The sequence below is a fragment of the Rhinopithecus bieti genome, unplaced genomic scaffold, assembly GCF_001698545.2.
Source record: "Rhinopithecus bieti isolate Rb0 unplaced genomic scaffold, ASM169854v2 scaffold_42772, whole genome shotgun sequence".
In the NCBI taxonomy this organism is placed as follows: Eukaryota; Metazoa; Chordata; class Mammalia; order Primates; family Cercopithecidae; genus Rhinopithecus; species Rhinopithecus bieti.
In genome coordinates, this window is record NW_016818842.1 from 2,072,129 (window position 1) to 2,085,703 (window position 13,575).

General features: G+C 46.8%; 1 protein-coding gene and 1 pseudogene across 1 annotated transcript in view; both read right to left on the minus strand.

Moving 5' to 3' along the window:
* Positions 1-13,575, minus strand: part of POR (cytochrome p450 oxidoreductase) — a 78,555-nt gene that overhangs the window by 56,910 nt on the left and 8,070 nt on the right. The gene's annotated exons all lie outside the window — the stretch shown is intronic.
* On the minus strand, positions 12,248-13,182 carry LOC108518922 (60S ribosomal protein L7-like 1 pseudogene; annotated as a pseudogene).

Sequence of the window (13,575 nt, forward strand, 5' to 3'; positions counted from 1 at the left end):
TCAGCCTCCCGAGTAGCTGGGACTACAGGCGCCCGCCACCTCGCCCGGCTAGTTTTTGTATTTTTAGTAGAGACGGGGTTTCACCGTGTTAGCCAGGATGGTCTTGATCTCCTGACCTCGTGATCCGTCCGTCTCGGCCTCCCAAAGTGCTGGGATTACAGGCTTGAGCCACCGCGCCCGGCCTATAAATAATTTTTAAAAACTGTCCTTGCCTTGTAGAAAATACACACTGAAGTACTTAGAGGTAACCAAGCACCATATCTGCAACTCATTCTCAAATAGTTCAAGAAAAAATATATCACACACACACACATCGATAAAGCAAATATGGTAAAATATTAACAATGGGGAAATCTGGGTAAAGGGCACTCAAGAATTGTTGGTACTGTTGCAACTTTTCTGCAAATCTGAAACTATTTCAAAACAAAAAGTTAAAATTAAATATAGTTCAAAAGACCTACTGAGGCTGGGTGCGGTGGCTCATGCCTGTAATCCCAGAACTTTGGGAGGCCAAGGCAGGTGGATCACCTGAGGTCAGGAGTTAAGAGACCAGCCTGGCCAACATGGTGAAACCCCCATCTCTACTAAAAATACAAAAAATTAGCCAGGCCTGGTGGCACGTGCGTGTATTCCCGGCTGCTCCAGAGGCTGAGGCGGGAGAATCGCTTGAACCTGGGAGGCAGAGGTTGCAGTGAACCGAGATTGTGCCACTGCACTCCAGCCTGGGCAACAAGAGTGAAACTCTGCTCAAAAAAAAAAAAAAAAAAACAGAGACTTATTGTATAACATGACTATAGTTAGTAGCAATGTGTTGTACTCTTGAAGACTGCTAAGAGTAGATTTTAAGTGTTCTCACCACAAAGAAAAGTGTGAGGTAATGCATATGTTAATTAGCTCAATTGAGCCATTCTACCAGACTTCAAAACAATATGCCATACACTATAAATATATACAACTTTGTCAATTAAAAAATTTAAAAGCATGTTTAGTGAAGAAAATGTGCTACATTTTAAAGCATAAAATTAAAGAAAACATAATCCAAACTCTTATTTGGTTTCATTCTACCAGTTTTTTACATGTATATTACAGGACATACTTTTCTTTTCTTTTCTGAGATGGAGTCTCGCTGTTGCCCAGGCTGGAGTGCAGTGGTGCCATCTCTCAGCTCACTGCAACCTCCACCTCCCAGGTTCAAGCGATTCTCCTGCCTTAGCCTCTTAAGTAGCTGGGATTACAGTTGCCTGCCACCATGCTTGGCTAATTTTTGTATTTTTAGAAGAGATGGGGTTTCACTGTTGGTCAGGCTGGTCTCAAACTCCTGACCTCGTGATCCACCCACCTTGGCCTCCCAAAGTGCTGGGATTACAGGTGTTAGCCACTGTGCCCGGCCATGTTTTTAACATGATTGGTGTTATACTACACATAATTTTGTTCTACTTCTTTTCATATATTAAATTGTGAACATTTTCTCGTTATAAATTCTCAAATGTCATTATATTTTCACTATTACAATGTCAAGTTACAGTACATTTTCTAGTACAGAAAAAAATTAAAATTGTTTAAAAAAAAGTCATGAAAAACAGGATTGATATATTTTCAACATAAGTCTTTGTAAGCCACTGATAAGTTCCTTAAAATAGAATTTCTGGCCCAGGCGCAGTGGTGCACGCCTGTAGTCTTAGCACTTTGGGAGGCTGAGGCAGGCAAATCGCTTAAGCTCAGGAGTTTAAGACTAGCCTGGGCAACACATCAAATCCCTGTTTCTACAAAAAATACAACAATTAGCTGGGTGTGTTGGTGCACACCTGCAGTTCCAGCTAGCGGGAGGCTGAGGCATGAGAATCACTTGAACCTGGGAGGAGGAGGTTGCAGTGAGCCAAGATTGCACCACTCCACTCCAGCCTGGGCGGACAGAGCCAGAATTTGTCTCAAAAAAAAGAATTTCTGAATTTGTCTTAGACATATTTCTGAATCAAAGGGAATAAATATTTTTAAGGTCCCTGACTTACTGTCAAATTATTTTTCAAAAGCAATTTATTTTCAACATTTCTCTGCAGCTCTTCCTCTTCAAGGCACACTGCTAAGCTGAAGAGACAGGAGCAATTCCACAAAGCACTGTGCACACAGAAGCCTAGCAGCAGGTGGAAGGAGAGAAAGCTGAAACACAGGAATTAATAAGCACTTAAGGGAGGCCATGACACCTGTGCCCAGCAGGGAAGGCAAACTGAATCGAGCAGTGGCCTCTCCTTCTCTGGTGGAAGACAAATCTTTATCTCCTTGGCAACATTAAACAGATGGCGGGAGCCGGTTCATGTGTGGGTGAGTCTGGTAGTGGTTAAGGAGGGCTTCCTGATGGAAAGGGACTCAAAAGGGCAGGTGACAGAGTGGGGAAGAGGCCACACACCAAGGCCAGAAGGGAAAATAAGGTCACGGCTTTAAAAGGAAAAACCGGCTGGGTGTGGTGGCTCACACTTGTAATCCCAGCACTCTGGGAGGCCGAGGCGGGAGGTTCACTTGAGGACAGGAGTTCGAGACCAGCCTGTCCAACGTGGTGAAACCCCGTCTCTACCAAAAATGTTAAAAAACTAGCTGGGTGTGATGACAGGCGCCTGTAATCCCAGCTACTCGGGAGGCTAAGGCAGAAGAATCGCTTGACTCTTGGATGTGGAGGTTGCAGTGAGCCAAGACTGCACCACTGCACTACAGCCTGGGCACAGAGGGAGACTCTGTCTCAAATACATACATACATACATACATACATACATACATACATACATACATAAATTAAAAAATAAATAAATAAAATCACACAATAAGTGGCCCTTTGTACCTGGCTTCTTTCACTTAGAATAATGTTTTCAAGGTCCATCCACGTTGTAGCATGCATCAGCCCTTCATTCCTCTTCATGCCTGAGTAACATTTCATTGTATGGATATACCACATTTTGTCTATCCATTCAGTGGGTGATGGATACTTGGATTGTTTCCTCTTGGGGGCTCTTATAAATATTGTTGCTGGCTAGGCACAGTGGCTCACGCCTGTAATCCCAGCACATTGGGAGGCTGAGGCGGGAGGATAGATTGAGGCCAGGAGTTTGAGACCAGGCTGGGCAACACAGTGAAACCCCATCTCTACAAAAAATTTAAAAAACAGTGAGGTGTGGTGGTGCACATCTGTAGTCCCAGCTACTCAGGAGGCTGAGGTGAGGGGATCACTTGAGCCCAGAAATTGGGGGTTACAGTGAGATATGATCCCAAGACTGCACTCCAGCCTGGTGACAGAGCAAGACCCTGTCTTTAAAAAATAAATACATAGGCCGGGCGCGGTGGCTCAAGCCTGTAATCCCAGCACTTTGGGAGGCCGAGATGGGCGGATCACGAGGTCAGGAGATCGAGACCATCCTGGTGAACACGGTGAAACCCCGTCTCTACTAAAAAATACAAAAAATTAGCCAGGCGAGGTGGTGGTCGCCTGTAGTCCCAGCTACTCGGGAGGCTGAGGCAGGAGAATGGCGTGAACCCAGGAGGCGGAGCTTGCAGTGAGCTGAGATCCGGCCACAGCACTCCAGCCTGGGCAGCAGAGCAAGACTCCGTCTCAAAAAAATAAATACATACATACATACATACATACATACATACATAAGGGCCGGGCAAGGTGGTTCATACCTGTAATCCCAGCACTTTAGGAGGCCGAGGCAGGCGGATCACCTGAGGTCGGGAGTTCGAGACCAGCCTGACCAACGTGGAGAAATCCTGTCTCTACTAAAAATACAAAATTAGACAGGCATGGTGGTACACGCCTGTAATTCCAGCTACTTGGGAGGCTGAGGCACGAGAACCACTTGAACCCGGAAGGTGGAGGTTGCAGTAAGCCGAGATCATGCCACTGCATTCCAGCTTGGGTGACAGAGAGAAGTTCTATCAGTATAAATGTTTTCTATTTCTGTGTTTACATTTATTTATTTATTTATTTATTTATATTATTATTATTATTATTATATTTTTTTTTTTTGAGACGGAGTCTCGCTCTGTCTACCCAGGCTGGAAGGTGCAGAATGGCGGATCTTCAGCTCACTGCAAGCTTCCGCCCTCCCCCCCCACCCACCGGGTTCACGCCATTCTCGCTGCCTCAGCCTCCCGAGTAGCTGGGATTTACGGCGCCCGCCACCTCTGCCCGGCTAGTTTTTTTGTATTTTTTTTTTTAGTAGAGACGGGTTTTCACGCGTGTTCGCCAGGATGGTCTCGATCTCCTGACCTCGTGATCCCGTCGTCTCGGCCTCCCAAAGTGCTGGGATTATAGGCTTGAGCCACCGCGCCCGGCCTATTTATTTTTTAGACAGGGTCTTGCTCTGTTGTCCAGGCTGGAGTGCAGTAGTGCAATCATAGCTCACCACAACCTCTACCTCTCAGGATCAAGTACTCCTCCGACCTCAGCCTCCTGAGGAGCTGGGACTACAGGCGCACACCACTACGCCTGATTAGTTTCTGAATGTCTCTAAAACAAGGGTTAGTACCCTTGGTTCTTAAGAAAAAGCACTCAGAATTGTAGAAGAAAGGCCTGCTTAGTCTACACAGCACTGTGTTTACTGCAGATTCACTAAGCAGGAGCCAAGCCATGCAACCAACATTCACTCAACACCTACTATATGCCAAGCACCCTGGTTAGGCACTTTCTACAATTTCTTTTGATTCATATGATAAACTTGTTTAGAGAAATATTATTTCATCCATTTTATAGATTCAGATTCAAAGACCTAAGGACCAAGCAAATTACTGAAATTTCCACAACTTACAAAGGGAGATGTAGAGACCTTGTGGGACTCTCTCTCTCACTTCTTGTTGCAACCCTAGACAAGGAAGGGGTGACCCAACTCCTGGCTCACAATGGTCTTGGCGGTTCTCATGCTGGCTACTGCCACCCCACATTCAGCTAGTAGTGGGCTGTGCCATTCAGCAAAAACTGAGTTTCTACTAGTACATAGAGGACCAGAGAGCCACGGGGGGTGCTCTGGGCGACAGCTTCACCCACAGAACAGGTCTTGGTCGGTGGCTTCCTTCTGTCCAACAAGTGGTTTCTTTTTTTTTTTTTTTTTTGAGACGGAGTCTTGCTCTGTCACCCAGGCTGGAGTGCAGTGGCCGGATCTCAGCTCACTCCAAGCTCCGCCTCCTGGGTTTACGCCATTCTCCTGCCTCAGCCTCCCGAGTAGCTGGGACTACAGGCGCCTGCCACCTCGCCCGGCTAGTTTTTTGTATTTTTTAGTAGAGACGGGGTTTCACCATGTTAGCCAGGATGGTCTCGATCTCCTGACCTTGTGATCCGCCCGTCTCAGCCTCCCAAAGTGCTGGGATTACAGGCTTGAGCCACCGCGCCCGGCCCAACAAGTGGTTTCAAACCAGTTCTTCCACAAGCTGACAGGGAACAATGGTACTAATGAGACAGACAGGCCAGATGGCCCATGGGCTGAGGCCTCAGAGGGCACCATATTGGTCATTCCCTCCCCGGTGTTGCTTGCATTTCACCTTGGTGTTAGGTCATTGCTATGCATTTAAGGCTGGTGTCAATCAATTGTGTATTGAGGCCAGGCATGGTGGCTCACACCTGTTATCCCAGTGCTTTGGGAGGACAAAGTGGGAAGATCACTTGAGGTCAGGAGTTCAAGACCAGCCTGGCCAACATGGTGAAACTAAAAATACAAAAAGTAGCTGGGCATGGTGGTGCACACCCTGTAATCCCAGCTACTCAGGAGGCTGAGGCAGGAAAATCGCTTGAATCTGGGAGGCGGAGGTTGCACTGAGCCGAGATCACGCCACTGCATTCCAGCCTGGGTGACAGAGCGAGACTCAGTCTCAAAAACAAAGTGCATTGAGCACCAGCTCTAGGTCATCTCTGTGACCTGTGCTTGGATATTCATAGCACATGTTTAAATTCTAGAATGTGGGTAGTAGGGTTACTAAAAACCCACAACATGAACGAGTCAGTAATAATTACATGCCATTGCTATGGTGACAAAGGACTGTCATGCAGTGTCTATAAAAGCATTATAATTATTACACCATTTACAAGATTGCCCATACAGAGCTTTCTATTGCCCCATGTTGTCTTAGAAGGAAGACAAAATCCTTTGGTGCTGGCCTGACATTGTATCATGCCTGCTGCTCGAGACAGGTACACTAGGTTACCCAAGATGCTGCTTTAGACTGAGGGCTTCACGCTCCATTTGTCAGACACCACCAAGAGAGCTGCATACTTGACTGCAGCGAGCTGTGAAGATGTGCTTGGGTTGGGAGAACCACGGCTCTGCTGCACCTGCTGGGGCTTCCTGTTAGAAAAGAGACCCACCACATCACATAGTACACCTGTCTGAGAGGCTAGAGGGAAAGTCCTCCAGGTCACAGCACCAGAAAAAAGTCCTCCTGGGCAGTGACCCACATTGCATGGCTTCACGCTGAACTCTAAGCAACGTCTAGTGTGGGCAGGGTGACTCCGCTAGGACCCTGGCCTCCATAAGGTGACTCAGTGGTTCAAGCAGCTTTTTCTCTTGTCATTCCACCACCTCAATGTACAACTTCCGCGGCCGTCCTGATGGGAAGAAGGTTGTTGGAGGGCCCGGTCCTGGCTCTTAAATGGTTCCATCCAGAAGTGACATACATCACTTCCTCTCACAGACCATTACCCGAAGTTAACTTCAAGAGGGCTTAGAAATGTGTGGGAGCCCAGAAACACAGTGAACGTATGTCTGCTGCAGGTGTCCAGGACTAGCTCAAGGTGACAGGGAACAGGTGGCACAACTGGTGGGAATCTAGTTGCTCAAGAACTCATGATCTATAAACCGGATTTTTAAAAACTGAGATAGAAGCCGGGCACGGTGGTTCACACCTGTAATCCCAGTACTTTGGGAGGCTGAGGCAGGTGGATCACAAGGTCAGGAGTTCAAGACCAGCCCGGCCAACATAGGGAAACCCTATCTCTACTAAAAATACAAAAATTAGCCGGGCATGGCGGTGCGTGCCTGTAATCCCAGCTACTCGGGAGGCGGAGGCAGGAGAATTGCTTGAACCCAGGAGGTGGAGGTTGTGGTAAGTGGAGATTGTGCCATTGTACTCCAGCCTGGGTAATAGAGCAAGACTCTGTCAAAAAAAAAAAAAAGAAAGAAAGAAAGAAAAGAAAAGAAAAGAAAAGAAAAGAAAAGAAAAGAGAAAGAAAGAAAAGAAGAGAAAGAAACCTGAGATACAGACTGGGAGCAGTGGCCCACGCCTCAGGCCGAGGCAGGCAGGATCACTTGAGGTCAGGAGTTTGAGACCAGTCTGGCCAACATGCTGAAACCCCATCTTTACTAAAAATACAAAAATCAGCTGGGCGTGGTGGTGGGTGCCTGTAATCCCAGCTACTCAGAAGGCTGAGGCAAGAGAATCACTGGAACCCGGGAGGCAGAGGTTGTAGTGGGATAAGATTGGGCCACTGCACTCCAGCCTGGACCACAGAGTGAGAGTCAGTCTCAAAAAACAAACAAACAAAAAAGAACTGAGATAGAATTCACACACCATAAAATTCATCATTTTAAAGTGTAAAATTCAGTGGTTTTCACTATATTCACCCACTGTGCAAGCATCACCACTACCAGATTCCAGAGCATCTTAATACCTCCAAAAAGAAATCCCACACTCATCAGCAGTCACTCCCTACTCCTGACCTGGTTTTTGTTTTTTGGTTTTTTTTTTTGAGACAGGGTCTCACTCTGTCAGCCAGGCTGCTGTACAGTGGCATGATCACAGCCCAGTCTCCTGCATTGCTGGGACTACAGGCACTCACCACCAAGCCCCGTGAATTTTTTGTAAGAGATGGGGTTTCGGCCGGGTGCGGTAGCTCACGCCTGTAATCCCAGCACTTTGGGAGGCTGAGGCAGGCAGATCACAAGGTCAGGAGATGGAGACCATCCTGGCTAACACGGTGAAACCCTGTCTCTACTAAAAACACAAACAATTAGCTAGGTGTGGTGGCGGACGCCTATAGTCCCAGCTACTTGGGAGGCTGAGGTAGGAGAATGGCATGAACCCAGGAGGCAGAGCTTGCAGTGAGCCGAGATCGAGCCACTGCACGCCAGCCTGGGCGACAGAGTGAGACTCTGTCTCAAAAAAAAAAAAAAAAAAAGATACGGGGTTTCGCCATGTTGCCCACGTTGGTCTCAAACTCCTGGGCTCAAGCCATTAGCCTGCCTCAATCTCCCAAAGTGCTGGGATTACAGATGTAAGCCACCAAGCCCGGCCCTGACTTGTTTTTAACTAATGAACAGAGTGAGTTGTCTAACAGAATACTTTCCCCTCTTATAATGTAATGTACACGTAATAACAGCATGTGGTAAGCACTTACAATACGACAGTCTGCTATTTCATTTCATCCTTACAACACTGCTCTGATGTACAGGAGCTGTAATTATCACAAAGGTTAAAGTTCCTTGTCCAACATCAGGGAATCAATAAACGGTGGAACCAGGATTCGAACCCAGGGCAACGGTCTCCAGGGCTATTCTGTCAACCATCTGTCTGCCCTTCAAGACCTTTTCAGGACACAGCAAAGTTACAGGTAGATGCAGCCTCACTGGATGACTTGGGGTTGATTTTGCAGCTGACATCCTGGCCACATCATCGGAGGACAGCATTGCCCAAGATGACATAACCCCTGCAGAAGGACACGGGATTGGTCTCATGTCCGGGTGGAGCTATTCTGCATCCCTGTAACCCTGGTGCTCATCAGACTTGGCATAACATGGGCACTCAATATTTGCTGCTTTTTTTTTTTTTTTTTGAGATGGACTTTCGTTCTCGTTGCCCAGGCTGGATGGAATGCAATGGCGCAACCTCAGCTCACTGCAACCTCTGCCCCCCGGTTCAAGTGATTCTCCTGCCTCAGTCTTCCGAGTAGCTGGGATTGCAGGCATGTGCCACCACGCCCGGCTAATTTTGTATTTTTAGTAGAGACGGGTTTCTCCATGTTGGTCAGGCTGGTCTCAAACTCCCGACCTCAGGTGATCTGCCTGTCTCGGTCTCCCAAAGTGCAGGGATTACAAGCGTGAGCCCCCATGCCCGGTCGGCACTCAGTATTTGTTTGCTGAATGACTGAATGAACAGAATCTCCCAGACTAGAGTCAATGCTTCGCCCTCCAAGGCACGGCACACTGGCCCTTCAGCCAGGAAGGAGCATGGGAACAGAGCCGTGCTGCTTTCGAAGACCTCTTGGCCCTGCCTGAAATCACCTACTAAAGGGCAAGAAATCCTTTCAAATTTCAGAGGAAAAATGGCAGGGGGCCAGGTACAGTGGCTCATGCCTGTAATTCCAGCACTTTGGGAGGTCAACAGGAGGATCGTTTGAGCCCAGGAGTTTGAGATCGGCCTGGGCAACATAGCAAGACCCCATCTCTGAGGAAAGGGGAAGGGAAAAAGAAAGCCTAGTCAAGCATGGTGGCATATGCCTGTAGTCCCAGCTACTTGGAAGGGCTTAAGGAGTTTGAGACTGCAGTGAGCAATGATTCTGGGTGACAGAGCAAGTGTCCTGTGTTACAAAAAAAAAGAAAAAAGAAAAAGAAAAAAAGCAGGACACTGCACGTGGGAGGTACTAAGAGATTCAGAACCTTCACTTTGGACTGGCTGCCTCTCACTCTGGCATAAGATCGCTCCTCACTCTGCCAGATTCTCAAGCTTCACTCCCGCCTGTTAAAGTAATCACTCTGATTCTATTCTCTTGCTCACACCTCCCAAAGAAATGCCCTTACAGAATTTACAACTGAGCCTGAACCTCTCAGCCTCTTATCTAGATGGGACCCAGAAAGGGTTACCTGTGGGAACACCCCTGTTCCTGAAAACAGCGCCTCCACCCAGGCCTAGGCCAACATCATATTTCATCTTGCTGGTCTTTTCCACACACGACAGTAGTCCCGGCACCTCGAAGAGAGCTGGGCACATATATGGCGCTCTACAAACACTTGCTGACTACAGGGGCTACTGCCCATTGCTTTATTCAATGATTCTCGTGTAAAGGCCCACGGAAAAGCACTTTTTAAAAAAAAATTTCAAAGATGGGGTCTTGCTCTATCATCCAGGCTGCAGTGCAGTGGTGCAACCATAGCTTACTACAGCCTTGAACTCTCAGGCTCAAGTGATCGTCCTGCTTCAGCCTCTTGAGTAGCTGGGATTACAGGCGCCTACCACCATGCCTGGCTAATTTTTTAAACGTGTATTTTCTTGTTGAAGAGACAGATTCTCTCTCTGTTGCCCAGGCTGGTGTCAAACTCCTGGCCACAAGTGATCCTCCTGCCTCAGTCTCCCAAAATGCTGGGACTTCAGACATGGGTCATCGCACCCAGCTGAAAAATACTAACGAGAAACTGATCGGCTTCCTTTTTCCGATTATGTTTGCTATGTAATCCCATCTTTCTTTGCCCTGGCATCTAGGAAGCTCTGGGCAGAGTTGTGTGCTCAATTACAAGAGCTTTCCGGGACAGCTTTTTGATACCATCACCTCCCAGAGTCGTCCTCTCAATTACTAGGCTCTCAGCTTTCAGTTCCCCCTCCGGTTTTTGATTTGGTTGGGGAAAGCATGGAACTTGAAATTCAACAAACTCACAACGCAGTTGAGCTACGAAAGGCCGACAGACCTTGGTTCAAAACCTAGATATGCCACCTACGTACTCTGGGATCCTGGGCACACGATTTACCATAGCCCGTCTCCGGGATGACCATCCTCACAGTGCTATGTTGGTTACATGAGACAGAAACACCCAGTGCAGACACTCAACGGTTATACTCAACCCCTTTTATTTTCACTAGAATTTTCTATTATTCATTTATTTTGGGAATTTTCTATTTTTTGTTTATTATTGTATATTTTGAGATGGGGTCTCACTCTATCACCCAGGCTGGAGTGCAATGGTCTGATGATGGCTCACTGCAGCCTCGACCTCCCTGGGCTCAGGTGATCATCCCACCTCAGCTTCCCAAGTAGCTGGGATGACAGGCGCACGCCACCACACCCTGCTAATTTTTAAACACTGATGTTTAAAAACACTAATTTTTAAACAGAGATGGTGTTTTGCCATGTGGCCCAGGCTGGTCTTGAATTTCTTGGTTCAAGTGATCTGTCCACCTCGGCCTCCCACAGTGCTAAGATTATAGGCATGAGCCACTGCGCCAGGCCCTAGAATTTTTTTTTTTTTTTTTTTTTTTGAGACGGAGTCTCGCTCTGTCACCCAAGCTGGAGTGCACTGGCCAGATCTCAGCTCACTGCAAGCTCCGCCTCCCGGGTTCACGCCATTCTCCTGCCTCAGCCTCCCGAGTAGCTGGGACTACAGGCGCCCGCCACCTCGCCCGGCTAGTTTTTTGTATTTTTTTAGTAGAGACGGGGTTTCACCGTGTTAGCCAGGATGGTCTCGATCTCCTGACCTTGTGATCCGCCCGTCTCGGCCTCCCAAAGTGCTGGGATTACAGGCTTGAGCCACCGCGCCCGGCCTAGAATTTTTAAAATAAACAAATTTATTCAAGTCTTCAGCATCCAGGTAACCGATCTAGACAGATTCAGAAAGAGTCAGAATATTCTTCAATTGTAAAATTATTACTGAATAAATTATCAACTACAGAAGGAACTTGAGACACAATTTTTTTTTTCAGAGACAAGCGAATATTTTTGTGCCTTTCTTCCTATGTGTATTTCAAGTCTTCTTCAAGGCCCCAGGAATCTCTGGATTCAATTCTGTCCCTGGGCTGGGTCAACTGCTACAGGAATCTTAGGGAGCCTTGTACAAATGATAGAGTTACTCATTTACCAACATTAAACCCTAGAATAGAAGATGTAACAAAGCAGGACTCCTTCTTCCATGAAATGTGATTTCAGATGAGGCAGCAGCCAATGTAGAAAATGCTGGAATTTTTCCTTGGAACTGGACTCTGATGAGAGGTGCTTGCCATGAACGTAAGCTATTGTCTTTCCTTTTTTTTTTTTTTGAGACTGAGTTTCACTCTTGCTGCCTAGGCTGGAGTACAATGGTGCGATCTCGGCTCACTACAACCTCCGCCTCCCTGGTTCAACCAATTCTCCTGCCTCAGCCTCCCAAGTAGCTGGGATTACAGGTATGCACCACCACACCTGGCTAATTTTTGTATCTTTAGTAGAGATGGGGTTTCTCCATGTTGGTCAGGCTAGTCTCAAACTCCTGATCTCAGGTGATCCGCCCACCTCGGCCTCCCAAAGTGCTGGGATTACAGGCGTGAGCCGCTGCGCCCGGCCAGCCACTGTCTTTCCTTTGACCCTTCCTTTCCAGTTTTTGAAGATAAAGCAGGAAATAATCTTCTCTGAAGATACTTGATAAAAATCTCGCCCCCCCATCCAAAAAACAACACATGCTTCCACTTCATTGATAAAAATTTACTGCAGTTTGGCACCTGCCTCTAGTTCAGCTGGTGGATGAGCTGACTGATGCACACACCCCCAGGAGATGGAGGTGTGCCCATCTCCTTGAGGAAGCCCACTCTATTTTTGGTAGCATGACGGGCTACTGAGAGGTGGAAAGGGCGCAAGAACCATGAGATCTCCTGGAAATGCTTCTCCAGGAAGACAATTTCATGAATGAGGTCTTCCAAGCAAATGACACCAAACTTTCCCAGGTGATCCTCAATCACTGTGTTGTCAGAGGGATGGTCTTATTCTTGACCTTGGCTTGTCCACGTTTCAGAACGAGTTCCTGGAGAGACTTCAGATTTGGAAGTCCCCAGGTCACAATAGGTTCCACTATATGCAGCGTTTTTAGGTTCTGGAAGGTGACTTTTACAAAGACACCACTAAAAATTTTCTTTAGGCGAAGTCTTGCAATGGTTCTCTGCACCAGTAAACGCATCAATCCTTTCGATGCATACAACAAAGGCCAACGAGTGTTTATCTGGCGATTCCAAGGCATGAGGTTTCACTTCTAATTGAGACGCACCTTGTCATGTTTCTGCCGCCAGGAATCATGTAGGAATGATTTCAGTCGCTTAAATCTGAGCCCTTTTCCTTTCCTCTGCTCCTTCTTTGCCAAAAGTGCCTGCTTTGACTGGGTGGCTTCGAGGGCTTGATAAGTCTTCCTCTCTTTCAGGAGATTTTTCTGGAGCCAAAGGGAATTTTCTTTGCTCTTGCTCCGCCATCCTTCTAGTGGTGCAGCTACTCGATGAGAAATTTTAATTTCTCATCAAGTTATACATTTTCCTGGAATCCTGTCCCAGCCCCCTCTATTCTCTTCTCTGTTATTCTCTGCCTTTCCTTTTCTTCCTCTACCTCTTCTGTTTCTTCTGCTTCTGCTTCTTTTGACAATTTCCTAGTACAGTGCTTTTCAAACTTTACATGGAAGTTTTATTTCGAATAATAGATTTTCATGTAATGCCAATGTTGCTGCTCAGTGGACCACAAGTTGAGTAAGTAGCAGGGTCCTAGTGTGTTTTATTTGATTAAAAAATTATCCTACCACTAGAACATAGGATTTTATTCATATGCGTATTTTATTTTATTTTATTTTATTTTATTTTATTTTATTTTATTTTATTTTTTTTATTATA